Source organism: Malus sylvestris, chromosome 10 (assembly GCF_916048215.2).
Source record: "Malus sylvestris chromosome 10, drMalSylv7.2, whole genome shotgun sequence".
NCBI classification, from domain to species: Eukaryota; Viridiplantae; Streptophyta; class Magnoliopsida; order Rosales; family Rosaceae; genus Malus; species Malus sylvestris.
In genome coordinates, this window is record NC_062269.1 from 21633554 (window position 1) to 21652716 (window position 19163).

At 36.6% G+C, this 19163-nt stretch overlaps 1 pseudogene; it reads left to right on the forward strand.

The window, feature by feature from the left end:
• The first annotated feature begins 1866 nt into the window (after positions 1-1866).
• Positions 1867-13275, forward strand: LOC126585819 (uncharacterized; annotated as a pseudogene).
• The last annotated feature ends 5888 nt before the right edge of the window (positions 13276-19163 follow it).

Sequence of the window (19163 nt, forward strand, 5' to 3'; positions counted from 1 at the left end):
ATGTGTGTGATCAATAAACAATCTAATTTACCAAAGCTAATACAAATGGCAAAGGCGATTATTTGGGATATAGCAACACCGCCATGCATTTGAAGCACTTGATTAAACGTTGAGAGACTTCATAGATATTGACTTACTATTTAGGGGGAGATAATGATATTTGAGGGAGTCTTTCGACAAGTTATTCCTATTGTCCGGAAAGGAACCAAGTCAGAACTAATCCAAGCTAGTATAATTAAACAAACATTTTGGTCACATATAAGGATTTTAAAACTTACACAAAACAAGAGATCTATAACTGATCATGAATTTATAGAATTTTCACTCCATGTTGGTGATAGGAATTAATGTGTTATTATGGATAGTAAGGTTAGACTACCTGGTTTTACCATGGGAGAGTGAGCATTCCATTAATCAATTAATTGCCATAATCTTGCACGACTTAGGAGATCATATAAATGATGCAACCTACATGGTAAAAAGGGCAGTGGTAAATCTTACAAATGAAGATGTTGATATGTTGAATGAAAAGATAATCAATATGTTCCAAGTTTAGAAGAGACAATGTATTCTTTAGATTTAGTTGAGGATTACACAAAGAATTTTTATTAGCCATAAATCTTGAATTCAATCTCACTTAGGGGTTTGCCTCCGCACAAGTTAACTTTGAAGAAAGGTGCTCCAATCATGACTAGACAATTTGCTGGACTTCTATTTGAACTCACAAGAAAGCAATGAAACTAAGTTTCTTTATCACTATAAACAAATCTCGAAATCAAAACAATACCACATTTAGGTATTTACCTTCCATATCATATCTTTAGTCTTGGACAATTATATGTGGTTTTATTGAGGGGATCTCAAAGTCAACTACTTGTATTAGTAAAAAGTGGCTCCATAGTTGGCTAACAAGGTGTATTTTCATGGAATGTAGTATACAGAGAAGTCTTGCTTCAGTCCAGCTAATCATAGTGATTCCTAATAGATAACAAATTTAATAACAATAACCTTTCGGTATACATTTCTCACTAAACAATTAACTATTTTTTATTGATTTTTAATTTTCTTACTATCGTTTGTAGATTGACAATAAAAATTTGGAGCATCATTCATAAACAAATGGGTGGAAAATGCAGCGTTGATGTCAATATGTAAACTTTCTTTTCAAAAAGAAATAGTGAACTTGTAGACTTTATGTGTATCGTATCTTTGTCTTCGAAATCGTTTTCCTTCCCTCTCTCTTTGTCGAGCCTTTCCCTTAATGGTTGGGGAAATCATTCCCTTTATCTTCCTTCAACTTTCAACCTTCCCTAGGTTGATATCCATAAAAGCAGCTACTTCAACTTAAGTGAATAGATCCGTTATTTCCTATTGTAGTGATTCTCTAGGATAACAAGTCCCACCTCGTCTCGGACCATCGCAAGGAAAACTATAATCAAAATCTTTTTTATTTGGGTGAACGAATTTTTGTTCTACATCTTCGAGCTAAGACCCTATGAAGCTTTACTATACTCTGGGATTGGCTTTGGGCCTTTCCTACACTTGTTCTTGCCCTCCTAATTCAAGAAGATGGAAATCGCCGGCTAGGCTGGTCCAACCAAGAAAAACATGGGACTTTTTGGGCATGTCATCTCAAAGTGAGATTATGCTTGAATAATGTAAATTTTGTTATGCGAACTTTATATTTTGACATTTAAGTTGTTTTGTCTATTACTACCCATACTTAATGTTTTTATCTACTATGTTTTTCATTTACATATGGTATATACATACTATGTTCATGGGCTTTAAGTAGAAACTTGCATCCAAAATCCCATGTTGTCTGACAATTTTATGAATAACATATAATTCATTACTTTACGCAAAAGTGAAAACAAAAAACCATGACAAATTTTTAGAACATGCATGACAAAGAAAAAGCCTCTCCTTGCACAATACATTAAAAATATATCTTTGCAATTACAATAAAAAACAACTAATGCAAGACTAGCAAGACATTTGGGTGTGTTTGTTTCACCTTCTTAAGTGGGAGTGGACTAGCTAGGACTATTATCCCATGTTTGTTATGTTTGGGGACTAAGTTAAATGAGACTAGCCTTCACTCGCTTTGACTCGGAGCTTCGTTACGTTGTCAAATTAGTCCCCTGTTGAACCATGGGATTGCTAAGGACCTCACTAAGCGCCTCATTCTTCGCTTCCTTGACTGAGCTTTGTTTCCTTCCTTCTCTTCAAAATCCCAGTCAGTATGTAAATCTCGCCACAAATTCAAACCCCAAAACCCTGATTTCCCCGATTTCCCCCAAAAATCATCTTCTAATTTTCCACCGAATCCCCATCAAACCCACCCAAATTCACATCAATCCATAAGCTTCAGTTTCCCTCTAGGGTTTTCAGAGCTCTGTAATTGCAGAGATAGAAAGTGGGTAGTCGTCAAAATGCTAGGTGAGTTGTCCGGAGACCTTCCTCTGCCCTCTTCAATGGAGAAATAGAAGTCATACAATAGCACAGTGTGGTTGAGCAGCACAAAGTTAGTCCAGTCCGAGGTAGGTACAACAAACGCACCCTTACGGGCGCTAAAATAGTCCTCGTGAACAAATAAAATGAGAAAGTATCAAAAGCTCTAAAACCGGACGGTGCCGTTTTATCTTTTCTTCAACCCTGCAGCCCGCCCTGACTGCATACGTTAAACCCTAAAAGGTCAACTTGTATATCCGTTAAACCCCAAAAAACCGCAGTGACTGACAGAAGAGTTCAACAATGGCCGGCTCCGAAGCCACCCCTAAAGCGCAACGATCAAAGAACAAAAAGAGAAAGCAGAGGAGTCTTGGAGCGCTCCCAAGACCTTCCAAAACGCAGCGTATTAATCTCTCAGAGAAAGAGACTGAACCGCAAGACATGATGGAAGTTAAAGGAGCTGAAAAACACGAGCTGAGAGAACCCAGTCACGATCTCGAAGAAGCTGGTCCATGGCGGAACCTGGAGTTGGTTTTGTCAATCCAGAACAAAGAAATTGATCTTCAGAAGTGAGTATATTTTATACCTTTTTATTGATTTATTTGCTTTAATGTGTTTGGATTGCGAGAAAGTTTGAATTCACTCGATTGATGGTTTCGGAAGTGCGGAAATTTGATTACATTGAGCTTGATGGATGTGATTTAATTTATGTTCCTACAAGTTTCTCAGCTGACAGAATGGAAAATTCAATTTAAAAGTTTGTGATCAAGTGTTGGTTCTTGGCTAAATATTTCGATATTTAAGCGTTTTTGTTTATTTATTTTACGAGTAGGCACCAAGATTAATGAAATGTAAAGTCGGTGAAGCTTTGTTTTAGAAAGAGGGAACCAAGGAACTTATAACCTCATTCGAGCCAAATTGGTTGAATTAGAGGAACAATTGAGTGTAAAAACCACGATTCAAGTTTCATGTTGTCTTCGTTTCCTCATTAATTGATCAAAAGGAGGCTTAAGATTTAATTCCTATGAATATACTTTCTAATCTGAAAGAATATTCAATTCTGATAACCGAGGAATGAAAATGCAGGAAGGTGGAACTAGCTTATGGTTTAGTGATATCGAGCGTAAAAGAAGAAGGCGGCAAGAGTGACCAGGATAATCAAGCAGTGAATATGTCACGTTTAATAATTTTTGTCAATGATTGGATCCAATCATTGTTGATTTCTTCAGGAAAGAAAATTCAGAGTGTTGGAGTGAAGCATCAAGCCGAAGTTAATGACACAAATTTGGATATTAGGTGCTGGGAAATTTTCAAATTCTGCTTGGAGGAGTCTTTGAAATTGAATGTTTCTCTAAATTTCTCACGGAACCTTGTACGCTCTATTGATTTGATAGCTAGAAATGCACTGTCCTTATTGAACAAAACATCTTCACGCCCGACTTTGTCTATCAGTAGTGAAGAGTTGCAATTGTACAATACTGTGCTTGATTGCATATCTTTGGTATTTGCATCCCATGGAGGCATGTCAGATGAAAATTTAGATCTGTGGGTTTCAACTGTAGGTGCAGTGCTTGATTTACTCCACAAATTTTACGTTGAAAATCTTGTTTGTGGCAATGGAGGTGACTTTGTTTTCCGATTTTTGTGCTTGGTGCTTGAGCCATTTGCCAAGTTTTTGAGGGCTCACCCAGCTTGGAAGAACGGGTTTCGTGATTTTATAGATAAACTCCTTGAGCCTCTGTTGCATCTCTTGGGTCTCTTGCATCTTCAGATTGATGAAAGTAATCCTGGTTGGACAAGGAGCTTACTGAAGCTAGTTGAAGAAGTCCTATCTCATGGGCTATATCACCCAATCCACATTGATGGATTTTTGAGCTTGTGCAGTAGTGAAAAATATGCCACATCCAATTCTGGGAAGTCACAGGACTCCAAAACAACGCTCAAGAGTTATCACAGACATCTATTTGTAAACTGGAAAGAATGCTTTGGCAGTGGAAAGCATAGGAGAACTATTTCTCTTGCTCATCGATCAAGTTAAAAAGCTAAAAAGAGCTTCAGTGCTGACTGAAAGTACCAAAATGATGGGGAATAATGACTGCTCAACTAGTTTCAATGCAGAAACACGAAACTCACTTCTTGATTTTTTTGTACAGATTATGGAAGCTGCAATTGGGACCTGTATTGTTGGATGTCCATTGCACGCTTAAATCTGTTAGTAATTTACTTTGTGGCTTTATGCATGAAAAGTTTATGTGAGAACAGAGGACACATCTGAGGGAGCTTGCCTTAATTTCTTGAAGAAGGTTTATAATATGATTATATCATTGTCCTCCAATTTAATTCAGTCATCGAAACATGATATTGTTAACGGGACACGAGTGGAAACTTTAACTTTAATAACCAATGAGGTGCTTTCTGCTGTGGGGTACCTATTGGAAATTGAATATGAGGTTATAGAGAAGGATTTGGTAAGCATGTGGCTTCTGATGCTTTCTCACTTAGCTGTTGGGCTTTCTCTGATGGATGCTCCGGATCAGTGCTCCTTATCTTTCAAGATAACTGATATTGGATGCCAATTTGTTGTTCTCTATAGTCAACTTCGCCAGGTCAGTAAAATGCTCGTTGATCAAGCATTTGACTTCTTTTTAACTTCTGCGTGCATATACATATACCTGATTATATATGTGTTACTGTTTCCAAAATCAACTATGTTACCAGTTTCACTCATGAGTTTTAGGGGGTGGTGGTGAATTGTCACAGATCACTTCTAGAACTGATAGTCTGTTTTGTTCTCTTCAGGTTTTTCTGTGGTTTAATCCCATCGTTTACTATTGTACTGCAGGTGAATAATACTATTTTTGCATTGTGTAAAGCAATAAGGCTTCTAAGTTCACATAATGGTGATGGTGAACGGAACTATACTAGGTTTGTGATTTCTTTACACGGTGAAGCTCATGCAAAATCAGTGGAAATGTTATTATGCTCACAAGAGTTTAAGATTGCAATCCAACAAGCTGTTAAGTCCATACCAGAAGGACAAGCAAGTGGGTGTATTGGTCGGTTAACAATGGATGTATCAGAATGTCTAGAGTGGATGAAAATTAGTTGTTCAAAATCTGATGAAACAGAAGTTGGCAGACAGGATGTGCAAAGTAGCGTGCAGGGTTTTAATCTGGAAGCTGAGCTTTTGGGGAGAGTGTTGTCTGAAATATATGCACTAGTGCTAGACTCACTGTTTGCCACAACTGGAAACTGTAACCTCCTTGGAGTTTCTAAAAGGACCTTATAACAGTACTTTGTCCTTGCATGGGTAGTCTGGTTGGACTACAGCCAGATGCTTTAAACTAGTTCCTTTTTTCTGTTGCTGGAAAAGGTCTTGACAACGAGACAGCTGAAAATAAAAATAATTTGCTGATATTTGGATTGTCCACTCATTGGGTTTTTGTGTTCTTCTTTCGATTGTATATGTCCTGCCAAAGCTTATATAGGTCGGCAATGATCCTTATGCCTTCAGATTTATCAAGAGAGATGTCAGCAGCAATGGGAGATTCATTCGCATCATACTCTGGTAGTGATTGGATGTAGATGACTGACTGGACCAATGGGGGGTATTTTTCTTGGATCAAGCAACCTTCAGCTTCTCTTCTTGTTGTTATTCAATCCATTTCAAATATCTATTGTAAAAACTGTGCGACAGATTCTTGGTCTCTGACTTATGTAATGCATGCTATGGCTGTTAGAAGGCTTGTTGATTTGAATAGGCATATAAAGTCTTCTGAGTATGTGATGCAAAATAATAAAAATCTGGTGCAAGTCAGGTTGCTTGATGATGCTGGCTTGTCAAGGTGTCATAAAAGAATAAAAAAACTGGAAAGGCACATCTCTACCTTGAGGGAAGAGGCTACAGGTCTTACTGGTTTTATGATGGAGCACCTATCATTAGTGTCGGAATATCAACAGCCAATCTTCACTCCGGATGATACAAGCTGTAATAAAATGGTTGCCTATGAAAGTGATGAATGGGATTTCAATTTTTCTGCTTTGAACAAGAAGTCATTACCAACTGCAATTTGGTGGATTCTTTGCCACAATATTGATACCCATGTGACTAAAAAGAATTTGAAGACATTTATTTCTCTTTTAATCCAAACTTCCCTTCCTTGTGTAAGAAGCAGCTTCGGGGTGGTTAGAGAGCACAATACTCATGCTGACAGGAATAGGATGAAGAAAGTAACCTTGCACCAAATCTCATCACAATGCTTCATCGACTCCATTCTGTATGAGCAAAAGAGTAAGTTGCTATCAAACATCACGTGGTGCTTCGTTGACTCTTTCTTACACTTTATTCTCTCTTATAGACACATACACCATTCAATGAGCCTTTATAAAAAGATTTTCTACCCAGTTATTTATTCTATCTCTTTTATTAGTTTGTCTGCAGGTATTTTGCATCGAGTTTTTGCCATGCATTGGAGAAATCGACAATACAATTCATGAGTGGCGCTGCATCTGGCAATATTGATTTCAAAACATCACCTAATTGGCCGAAAGTTTTAAATGACCTGGAGAACTCATCAGCTGTCGTTTCCTCTGACAAACACAACATATTTGACTGTTCCTCAGTAGCAAATTCGGTCACTCATTCTTCTGATAAGCTGCTTGCAGGAAGTTGCAAGGAACAAAAAGCCCTACCATCACATCATGAAATTTACAGCTTGCCGGAGTTTACTTAATCTTTTGTGCCACATGCCAAAAGGTCATTTGACTTCAAAATCAATTTCACTTTATGTGTCTTCTATTCTCAACCTTGAAAGGTATGAACATTATCCCTTCAACTTAGTTTTTATGGTGTGATATAGTACCACTGGTCCCCATAATAGCTCTTGTTGCTTTTATTTTTCAATAAACATAAAATATTTAAAAAAAAAATCGTCTGGTGAACAATTATTTCACAAATTTGAGTACTCAATAAGAGAGTTATCCACTTAATTGATTTGAGTTCTACGAAAACCTAACACAGATACTATGATTTGGTTGTTCAGTTTTTCTTGCACATAATACATTTGAATACATGTAAAAAGAGAAAAATGGCTAAAATCTTGCTTCTTGTAAAATCGTTTCAGAAAGTGTTTTGCGCAGAACAGCTCATCACTGCCATACTCTTTCAACTTGTGAACTTTCTTTCTATAGTCTCATGTGCACCTTTTCCGCAGCAGCCTACAGAATTCATATCTCATGAAAAACATTTATGTGCTTAACAATTGAAGCGCTCTGATTAAGTGTAGTCTTTGTAGCCATTCAATGAAGATATTTGTTAATATTACCTGTTCTGTGTTTCAGGCTTCTTGTTGGCGGCTTATTAGATTGTCAGAATGCTTTGAACTCACATCATTATCACGAGCTCTTCAGATTGTTTGTGTCTTGTCATAAGGCCTTAAAACATGTAATTCTGGCTTGTGAAGAGGAGACAGTAGCTAGTTAAACCTCACATGCTTCAGTGTTCCTCGAGGATACATTTCCTATGTTATGGCTTTACAAGTCAGTTTATGCGGTTCTTGGGACTCAAGAGTCATTTTCAAAAGATAATCGTCACCCATTTAATGGAATGATGTTGTCACTGATGGATCACACATTTTATGTGTTTCTGACATCAAGTAAATACCAACTTAATCATGCTGTTTGTCTCCCCAAAGCTGCCGAATTGAATGCTGAACCTGTCTATGAACATAGTAATTCAAGTGAATCTGAACCGTGCTTGGATCCTTTCAAATGTGTTGAAGCCAGGAAAAGTGTAGCCATTATTGCTAAGATTTTGACAGAACAGATGCAAAGCTTACTATTTAATTTGAAGGAGGGCCCTTATAAAGGAAAACTTGGGATTGATGTTGATGCTCTAAATTTGAACAAGTTTTCATCCTTAATTTCTTGCCTTAGTGGGTTTTTATGGGGCCTAGCACTTGTTGTGAACCTTTCAGATGCGAGAAATAGTGATCATGAAGCATACTCATCACGTCGGAAGCTTGAACCCATCACCGAACTCAACCTTTGTATAAATGTTTTTGCAGAATTTTCTAGTATTCTCTTACAAATGTTCTTTTTGACGATAATCAACAGTCCAGAACTTTATGTGATGCTCAAAATATTCAAAAGACAAACTGCAATGTAGATTCAGGTGCAGAGGAGTTTTTAACAGATGGCACTGGCGTTGAGACTGATATTGCACTCGGCGGACTGCATAATGAATCAGGAGCTGCAATGACCTGCTCAGCATCACCTGACATCCATGATAACTCGGGGTCTGGTAATGTCCGTAGAAGAAAGTTGCATTTGAAAGGTGCAGTTTTGGCTGCCAGTGCATTGACTAATGTTGATTCATTTGAATTGCAATTTTTAAATAAGCCTTTGTTGAGACGCCTGCTAAAAGGTGATTACCTGGACGCAGCATTTTTGCTCAGGCAGTTGTTTGTTGCATCATCAGCTATTTTGAAGTTAAGTTTGCATATGAATAGTGCTCCCCTGTCCCCAAGCTTCGTGCATATTTTTAATGGCGTCACACAACTCTTCTTGTTGGAATCAGTGGACATGGATCAGGTGCCACACTTTTTTTATTTTGTGTGTTAAGATGGTGTTCTTAAGTACGTGGAAGAATTGGCGAATCATTTTCCACTGACTAACCGTTATCCAGAAATTTGTATGACAAGATGGTTCAGCTACAGTTACAGGCATTGGGGAAATGCATAACTTTACAGGGAAAAAGAGCCACCCTGGTATCTCATGAGACAGAGTCGAGCACCAAAATGATCCATTATCCTATGGATTTTCTGAAGCTTCTCTGTCTGGCTGGCCATACTTATTGGATGAACTTAAAGCTAGGTTAGGGTCATCGTTCATAGTGTTCATAAAGAAACCATCAGAGTTGCATCTTTTATCTGCTCTACAAGCTATAGAGAGAGAAGTAGTCGGTGTGTGGGAAGGGTGCACTATGAGTTATGACATACATACTGGAAGTGTAGATGGGGGAAAGGTTTCTTCATTTGTTGCTGCTGGCCTGGATTGCTTGGATTTGGTACTGGAGTTTGTTTCAGGTAATCAACACATCTATGGATGGAATATTTTGATAATTTTGAATGATATGATTCTATTATATTGTCTAAGGTGTCTATAGTAACTGTTGTTCAAGTAGCATTTGCAACTGAATTCTAACTTATACTTTAGTTCCAGGTGTTTTACTATCAGTAAAGTTTTTACTGGACCTTTCATTTTAAATGGAAACGCTGTAATACATATTGGGATATATTTTCTAATGTTACTGAACCTCCTTCCTTTTGCATGCATATCATGAATGTAATTTAAAAACATTTGAGCATTTTGGAACCTATATTGGAAGATACTGGTCCAGTGTTGGAGCATAGGGATTATGAACTAAATCTTTGCCTTTACATGTCTTCTACTAGTCATAATGTTTGAGAAAAAAATATGAAAGTTTGCTACGTATATTTCATAATATTTATCCTTGTAGATTCCAGGTAATTGATGCTGCTCTATGAAATCACATTGTTTGTCACCGCTCTGTTATGTTTAATGGTCATGTCCGCTATTAGTACGTATTTTATATAGATTTCAAGTGCATATGACTAAAGGTTGTTGGGACTTGCTTTTCTGATCATTTGTTTTCCCTTCAGGACGCAAACGTTTGAAGGTCGTTCAAAGACACATCCAGAGCTTCATTGCTAGCGCCTTCAATGTTATTCTACACTTGCAAAGTCCAGTAATCTTTTATGAGAGAATGATCCAGAGGAAAGGTGATACTAATAATGATCCAGATCCTCTTCTCAAAAAAAAATAATGATCCAGATCCAGGATCAGTCATTCTTATGTGTGTTGATGTACTGGTTAGAATTTCTGGCAAACATGCTCTGTACCAAATGGACCCTGCCATGTAGCACAATCTTTATGTATACCTTCAGCACTTTTTCAAGACTTCCATCTTTTAAAACTTTCGGAAGCTCCCGTTCCTGATGATTCTTCAACAATTCCAAATAACCAAGTTTCTAATCCAGTAGCAAGTTTTCATTACTCTGGCATGGATAGGCAATACTCGGTTGACCTGTTTTCTGCCTGCTGTCAGTTGTTGCATAATGTTCTGAAGCATCACAAAAGGTTAGTGTATTCCTTTCGTATGAAAAACCTTACTTGGACTATTAACCTTGGGCCAAGTTGGAAAGCATAAAAGTAAAGGGCTGAATATGAAGAAGAATAGCTTTAATCTTTTATATGCTTTTTTTGCAAATTGATTACTGAAGAGAGTTGAGATGGCATTCTGAAGTTAATTTCATTTTATAGTTTCCTTCCTCATTAAGTAGACTCTGAATATAGTTGCAATCGTTGTTTCAAAATTTCTAGTGAATGTGAATGGTGCGTTGCTACACTTGAAGCTTCTGTTCGTGTACTTCTTCATTGTTTGGAGACGGTGGACGCTGATGCAGTCGTCAAGAAAGGTTTCTTTTCATGGGAAGTGGCTGAGGGAGTCAAATGTGCTGGTAGTCTCCGAAGGATTCACAAAGAGGTAGGTGACTTTTCATATGCATGCCTCACTAAAGTTATATATATCATCTTGTATTTTGGGTATGTTCCATTACGTCGAAGGGGGGAACAAAATGGGATCTTTCTCACCATATTTTGTCATATCTATTTTGCAGATAAGACATCAAAAGGAAGTCTTTGGTCCGCATTGTGCCCAATTTTTATCCAATTACATATGGATTTATTCAGGATATGGCCCCTGTAAAACAGGCATCAAAAGGTAATTTCTGGTACCTTAAAATATTTGTTGTTGTGATGTTTCACGAGATTCTTGATGAGCTCAAAAGGCATAACCGATAAGTTAATTATACACATATGTATCAATTGTATTTGTTATGAATTAATACATCCAAAATTAGTATGTTACATTTCAATTCCCACTGGCCCAGGGTTAAAGGTGAAAAGGGTGAGGTTGGTGTAGATGCTATGCTCATAAGTCGCTTGCTTCCCATTTTCCTCCCTCTTAAAACTTTTCCGGAAACTTGAGTTTGAAACAATGCTATCACCTTCCATTTTTATACAACGGGAGGATAATTTTTACCCAAAGAAAAAAGTATGTTCAGGTGATATATTACAATTTACGATCTCCAAACTCGTTATCTTTTGGAGTGGATAATCTTGGGGTGACCGAAATACATTTGTGTCATGCAGAACTAGCTGAACAGTTTTATGTTTAATTTTCAGGGAAATAGACGAAGCTCTAAGACCAGGTGTGTACGCATTAATAGATACTAGCTCGCCAGATGATCTTCAACGTCTTCATACCATATTTGGGGGTAAACAATTTTTCCTTTGTCAAGGCTCAACGTATGACTTGAAGGGAATTTAAGCAGTCCCACATTTTCTTCTTGTTTGTGCAGAGGTCCTTGCAGAAACACCTTGGCAACTCTAAAACATGATTACGAACTCAATTTCCAATACCAGGGAAAAGTCTAACCGAAGCTTGTTTCCATGGTGGGCTATACCGGCATCGTCATTTCACGTGACTGTACAACTCTTGTAACATGTAAGTTGTAACAAATAGGATAACATGTGTATGAGATCATAAATTTTGTAGTCATACCTTTCTCATTCTTTGAGCTACAATTGGTAGCAAATCCTCATCGAAGAACAAAGCTGTTTGTTCATAATAGTGACTTGGGCCTAACATATGCATGTTAATCGGCCGTCTAATCCTTTTTGGGGTCTGAATTCTATTGCTAATTTAAGCATAAGTTTAAGCGTAAATGATGCATTGTCAAATGTTTCCACATTTTTGTTCGGTTTGATTCGTGGTATTAGAGCTTGTTTGCGAACGTAAAAAGCACTTCTGCATACAAGCGTTTTTTCTGAGAACTGCACTGATTACGATCTCTACTATATGATCATGATGGATTTTCACCTAAAATGTACTCAACCCACCCCCTTATTCAGTTGGGCCCCTTTCATTTTGATTATTTAGTGGTGTTATATTCCTAAATGGTATGATTAGGCAGCTGGTATGAAAACGATTGATAAAGCAACCACCAAACCAAATGCTGAGTCCAAAAGAAAACACCAAATACTTGTGCGGTTGAGATTATTAGATATACAAAAGTTCTTGTTTATATGTCAATTGGGTTTCAAATTTCGAATTCCATCCACTTTGTTTCTCTGTACAAACATCAACTTCCATTGACAAAGGCCATTAAATCTTTGATGGGACATCATCACTGTTGCAGAAGAGAAGCCCCCTCCTCGTACCCGGTTCTGGTTTTCTTGGCAGTGGTCGCGGTGCTTCTTCTTCTGTCATCTTTGATCTCCTTCGATGTTGAAACCCCGAAATTTGAGATCAATTGGGGGCTCATAGCCACGCCGTTGCTGTTGCTAGCGGTTGTGCATTGGTTGTCGTCGGAAACTCCCAAGGCGCCATGTTTTGTGCCTCCACCGTGTTGCAAGTGTAGGCACGCCTGCAAGTGTGGCTATTACTAAAATGGTTGTGTTATTTATCCACTGTATCATCAAACACTGCGTTTCATGAGAGTTGGTTTGTCTAGTACGCATTTTAGGTAAGAGGATTCATGTCCTTGGTTTATTCATTGTACGTAATGAGTTAAAGTTGTTAATACTACATCAAATTTGGGTTAATTATGGTTGTTGTAACGTTATTAAAAATTCGAGTCTTGATTGTAAATTTTGCATGTTTTTTGTTGTATTTTATTCTATCATTACGTGGTGACTTGGTAGTACAACAAAAGCAAAATACAAAGTTTCTACTAAGTAGCTTTTAGTCCATGACACTTCTTTTTTTGTTCGACGCCCCTTTATGATTTCATGTTCTTCCTCCCCGGGGAGGAAGGATTGAGAAGATTCTACTGATTGCAGCTTTCTCTAAACCTAGGGGAAAAACATGAACATAAAAAAAAAAAGGCCGTGTCCCTAATACAAAATTAGCCGTTGCTGGCTTTAGGATCCCAGGAGGAATTTAGAACCTCATGAAAACTCCAAGGTTATCTTTGTGCGAAAAATTTAAAGGTATGTAAAAGAGATTTGCAAATGACACATTTTAAGTAAAAAGTTTACAAATTCCTCTCCGCATGCTTTTGTAATGTTCATTGAGTGCGTTCCTGATAAAGGAATTTGGCAAATGACTCTCTAAAACAATGGTGAAGATGAGTGTTGCTCTTACACCATCGCATGGGTTTTAACCCTTCTTAATTTAACATCTGATTTAACAAATCTATAGTTTGACAAAACAAAAAAAATAATAATAAAAAATCTAATGGAATTTGAAAAAAAATCTTACTCCACTCACTTTGCAAAATATGCAAATGGTTTTACTAATTTCAGCGCAATAAAATATGAAATCGACATAAGGGATTTCGATATCTGTCACAACATCTGCGTCCGAGTTAATGCCCACACCATATGTTTTTTTTATTATTAAATTTTGACTTCTGGTGGGAGAATTGAATTGGTATTGTAATTATCGTATGGCTGAGTGGGTTAATATTTTTAAAAGTTTAAAGTGCCTCCACGGCTCCACCGACTTCATGTTTGCCGACCACACAGATGTGGGTGACTTTGGTCGACATAAAGAAAAATAGGTTTTTTATTTTTTGGGTAAACAGAAAAATAGGTTTAATGACCGTTAAAATCATATTAACGTAATGATAATGTTAGAAAGATCAATTTTTTAAAATCGAATTTGCAAATCAAATAATATAGTTGTAGATTATTCGATTATTAACTAAATATTGATTAACGTGTTTGTTTCTTATTATTGACATATCATTTAGTTTACAAATTTAGTTTAAAATTTTGTTTTCTCTAGCTTTACCCTTAATATAAGCCACCTATACTAATCTAAGAGAGAAAACCTAAAAAAGAAAAGTTCCAACCTTGATAAGTCTGGCAGAGTTTCTGTGAATTGTTGCTCATTCAGTTGAAGGTGTGCAAAACAAATGGAGCTTTGCCCCGCCTCCTTTGGTTCTGAATTAATGTCTTACTTTGCCGGCATTGGAACTTTGTTCTTGATGGTCCTAGGTTGGTGGATATAGTTGTGATGTTTGGCTGCTTCTTTCGGTTGGTAGGTTAATTGGTGATAAATTTCAATTTTATTTTGGGTATTTTGATGTTGTATGTTTTTTGTTTAGCTTTATTTACTATTTATGTATATTTTGTAATTGCTGCAAAAAAAACCATTATTCATGCTTTGTCTGCATAACTGGTGTTTCTTTTTGTTTGTCAGTCCTTTCTAGAGCTACATAGAATGTAATTTGCCTATTTAAACTTTGTTTAATAAAAATTCTCAACCATTGACAAAAAAAAATATCTAAGGACCTTTAATGAAAGGGTTTTGTAATGGAAGCCGACATAGGACACTAGGGAGAATAAGCTGTGTCTCTGTAAAACTCTCTTTTAGGAACTTGATTTTGGGAGCCTCTTAAAAAAGGACAAGGATTGTCTGTCCTCCTACTTCTGGTGTCCTCCCGTGCCCTCCTGTTTTATGTTGTCACGTTTAAACGACGTCAACATTTTATATTTTTTTTTATAAAGATAATAAGGCAAAAATGAATAGTAATATAAAATGTTGACGTGATTTAACTGTGACCACACAAATAAGAGGGCACGGAACGAGACTGGAAGTGGGAGGGCAGACAATCATTGTCCCTTATAAAAAGGGGTTCGCAAGGCATATATGTCTCTGTAAAGTCCTAAGTCTATATGCGGGGCTGATCCTTCTTCAGTGTCAAAAACTCAATTTCAAAGTTCAATTTCCTCGGATACATAGAAAAATAAAAAATAAAAAACGTCGACAATAGAGTTTTAATTTTAATTTTTCAAAAACTTAATATTGGAAAACACACACGTAGGGATCTTTTTAATCAAACCAATATTATGAGATTCATTTGTGGATCACCATATAAAAATCAGTCCAAACAAAGTCCTCCAAGACATTTCTAATCATGAAAGTTTAAAACAACAATTAAAATCGTCAATCATTATGTCCTTTTTTCTTGAATAATGTAGAAGCTTAAAATATGTAAAATAAACTATATATTTCTTATCAATCACTGGATTTTTATCTTTAGGATATTTCTTTTTGGGCGGTGCAGGTATCCACATATGCATAAGTTAAAGAGGTCTTCTTATCTTACGGGTCTTCTTTTTCTTGTGGCCCCATGCATTACCCTCCACTTCACCCATCAAAACCCCACAACAACTTCACTAAGCAATAGAAACAAAGAAACTTAAAATCAAATATCTAATCATATCGACTTAAAAATGAAACAATAATGTCATTTAGAGCATCTTCAAATAAGACTTTAAAACTGCCATGTAAATTTACTACAGTAAAAAATGGCAGCAAACTATTTCCAACCGATCTTTTAATTTCTTACGTGGCTCTGAGTCAATTGAAGGCAAAACTTTTTACTGTCAAATTTAACAGCACATGTCCAATTTATTAAATGATTTTTTAATAGATTAATATAATATCTAGTAAATGTGTTAAGTTTTCAACTATTTGATTGGTTGCCTCAATCATCGGACCCTACAAAATAGTAGATTTTTTATTAAATGACGTTATTATTTACAAAAAAATCTATTTTAACCCTTGTGTAAGATTACTTTGTGAATAAAACCTTGTCTAAGATTAAAAACTAATTTTAATCCTTGGCATTTAATTGTAATTTTTGAATATTAAAGAGGTTGTGATAGTTATTTAGTTTTTTGTTTGTAGGTCATACATTAATTTCCCATAATAAAAATGTTATTCATCATATATTATCATATATTTTTCATTGTGCGTAAAATTCTTCATATTTATGACTATGCATATTACGTACATATGTATGTTTAGATACTATAGTTACGTATCGATACATTAGTACCAACACATTTGTATCGATATATTTGTACCAAAAGTTATGCACTGATACATTTGTACCGAAACTTACGTACTGATACTTCTATACCTATGAGTAAAATAAGGTACCTAAAGTTATGTACTGATACATTCGTACCGAAATTTATGTACCGATACTTCCGTACCTATGAATAAAATAAGGTACCGAAAGTTATGTATAAATTGTTTTTGTTTTGTTGTTTAATTTTTTTAATAATAAGAATTTGAATTTTTATTAAATTTTAATCTATTAATATGATTGGAGCACAAAAAAAAATACATTTATTATGGATGAGTAAAGAATTTCGAATGGTAACATAAATAATAAATGTGCTATAACTACTTATATGGTAAATTTTAAAAATAAAGACTTATTAGATTTTGACAACCAATCAGGTTAAAATCTAAAAAAAATCTTATTGAAACCCTGAAATCTAAAAGCCCCTATTACTTAACATATCGGGTGGAGCAAAATATTGTATAAAATGTCGAATTGCCACATAAGCCATCAAATATCGTTTTGATGTTTAAAATTTGATACTTCTTTTGGAGAAGCTCTTAGATAAGCAAACTCACTACATTACTTCTAAGAACTATTTGTATTAGAGAATGTATCAACAATGTGACCAATCTAATATATTTGCGAAATTTTTACTTTGAGAATTGTAAGTCGCACTCTAAAATTTTAATTGTACACTGATACACCCTGACCTAGATCGAGGCATGCTGGCCGTCAAGAGAGGGTGACGTAGCCATGTGCACAGTGCGAAAGCAATAAAGATATAAGGAAATACGAATGAATAAAAACCAACTAACTAGAGCACTAGATAAGATAAGGTGCAAGATGAGAATAAGAGTGAGTTCACAATCAGAGCATAAGTAGCCTAAGTGCAGTCCAGCAGGACGAATACTAATTATACAACACTAAAGATAATCTTACACTGGTGATAATTTGTTAGAGTTGTCGTGAATTCCTCGTAAGCCACCAACAAGCACTCCTAACTAGAACTTGGAGGGGCGCAAAACAGAAAGTGTGAGTGGGCAAAAACAAAACTTTTCAAAACCATTTCATTTAACAAAAGTTCTAACCCCTCTCCGTAAAACCTGTATAGTTTCCCAGAAAATAGAATGTATGAATATACATATCTCAAAACCATGCTCAGAAAACGATAAACATAAATATGTCATGCCCAAATATCTCAAAACAACAAAATAAGTAACTTAGGTAAAATAACATATCAGCCGGATTCACCTAAAATGGCATGTACGGCTGAATCTATAGCTCAACAAGTATGCCTGCACACGAGTCGGAACCACCTAAAGTGGTCTATACGACAGGACTGGGTGTAGGGGTGTAAATAAATAATACGCTATAGTGCTACGATCACGTGAAGACTGTGCGAATAATCGCGGGTCACCTACGAGTCGGAACCACCTAAAGTGGTTTGTACGATAGGACTGTGCACTTAACTTGGATCCAAGGTGAGCGTATGGTGCGGGAGGTGAACATCACGTGAAGGCATGTGCCCTGGCCACAGGCGAGAGCACTAACACCGGGGTGCAGGTTATAAATTCTCAACACATCTTACATCATCATCATCAAATTGCATATAAACAGTCTACAACTTACCTGGTACTTACCTGAGCGTCCACAGCGTCAAATCACATTTATGCATACTATACTAATTCATACTCTAAGCATAAATCAATAGGCATGACATTTCAAAATATAATTTCATTTAAACGCATTTTCTAGGAAAAATACCAAGTATATAAGTATATACTGAAAACCAAAAACCCACTCACTGATATGTGGAAGGGTCGTAACCCCCGAGCCTTACTTGACTGCGCTCGTCCTCAGGATAGGTCTCACCTATATGCGAAATAACTATATAAACGTTATTTTAAAGCACATACACAAAACTAGGAAATAACTTCTCGTACATTGCTTAAATGAGGTATTTGAATATACCACCATGACCTACTCAACCTCAGGAACACCCCCATATTTTTAGAAAAACTTTTCGAGCACCCGCGCGCCCTCACGCACCAACCAAGGCACGGCCATGCGCAGGCACGTGCCTGGCACACCAAACAGATTCCCTAACGGCGTTAGGGAATATTCCATTAAAAATCAGCATATACCGTTATAATTACCTGACGGCGTTAGTATATTCCATCAAAGTTGACAGAATATTCTCCTCCTTCAACCTTGGTTCGCCGGAGTCCGGCGCCGGTGCCGCTGCTATCGCCGAAAATTGAAAAAATCTTTAAAGTTCAATATCTTCTTCAATTCTCAACCAAAATTCATGAATTATATACCAAAATGAAGCTTGTGACTAGAAGAACAAGACCTTACCACTTTTAGGTCCTAAAATCCACGGGATTTCACTGAAAAAGACACGATAATCCGGCTACCTCTGCAACTCACCAAAACAGGGCTTCCCGACGTCCAAATCACTTCAAAATTCTTCCCTGAGCTTCGTGAAGATGTTCTAAAGCTTCCTAGGGTCCACTGGAAAGTCCACGATCACGATCGAAAGAAACAATGCTCCAAAACTGGGTTCTCTGGTTCTCGGGAAAACGAGTTCTTCACGTCGAACTAGGAACATGAATGAACTCTAGAGCTAGCAAGGAACACAAAACCAACCTTCAAAGCCTCAATTCGTGATTAGTGAGGTTTGAAGTGGTCCATACAGTTGTATGGAAAATGGAGAAAAACCGAGAGAGAATGAGAGAAAGAAAGGGTCTACAGGAG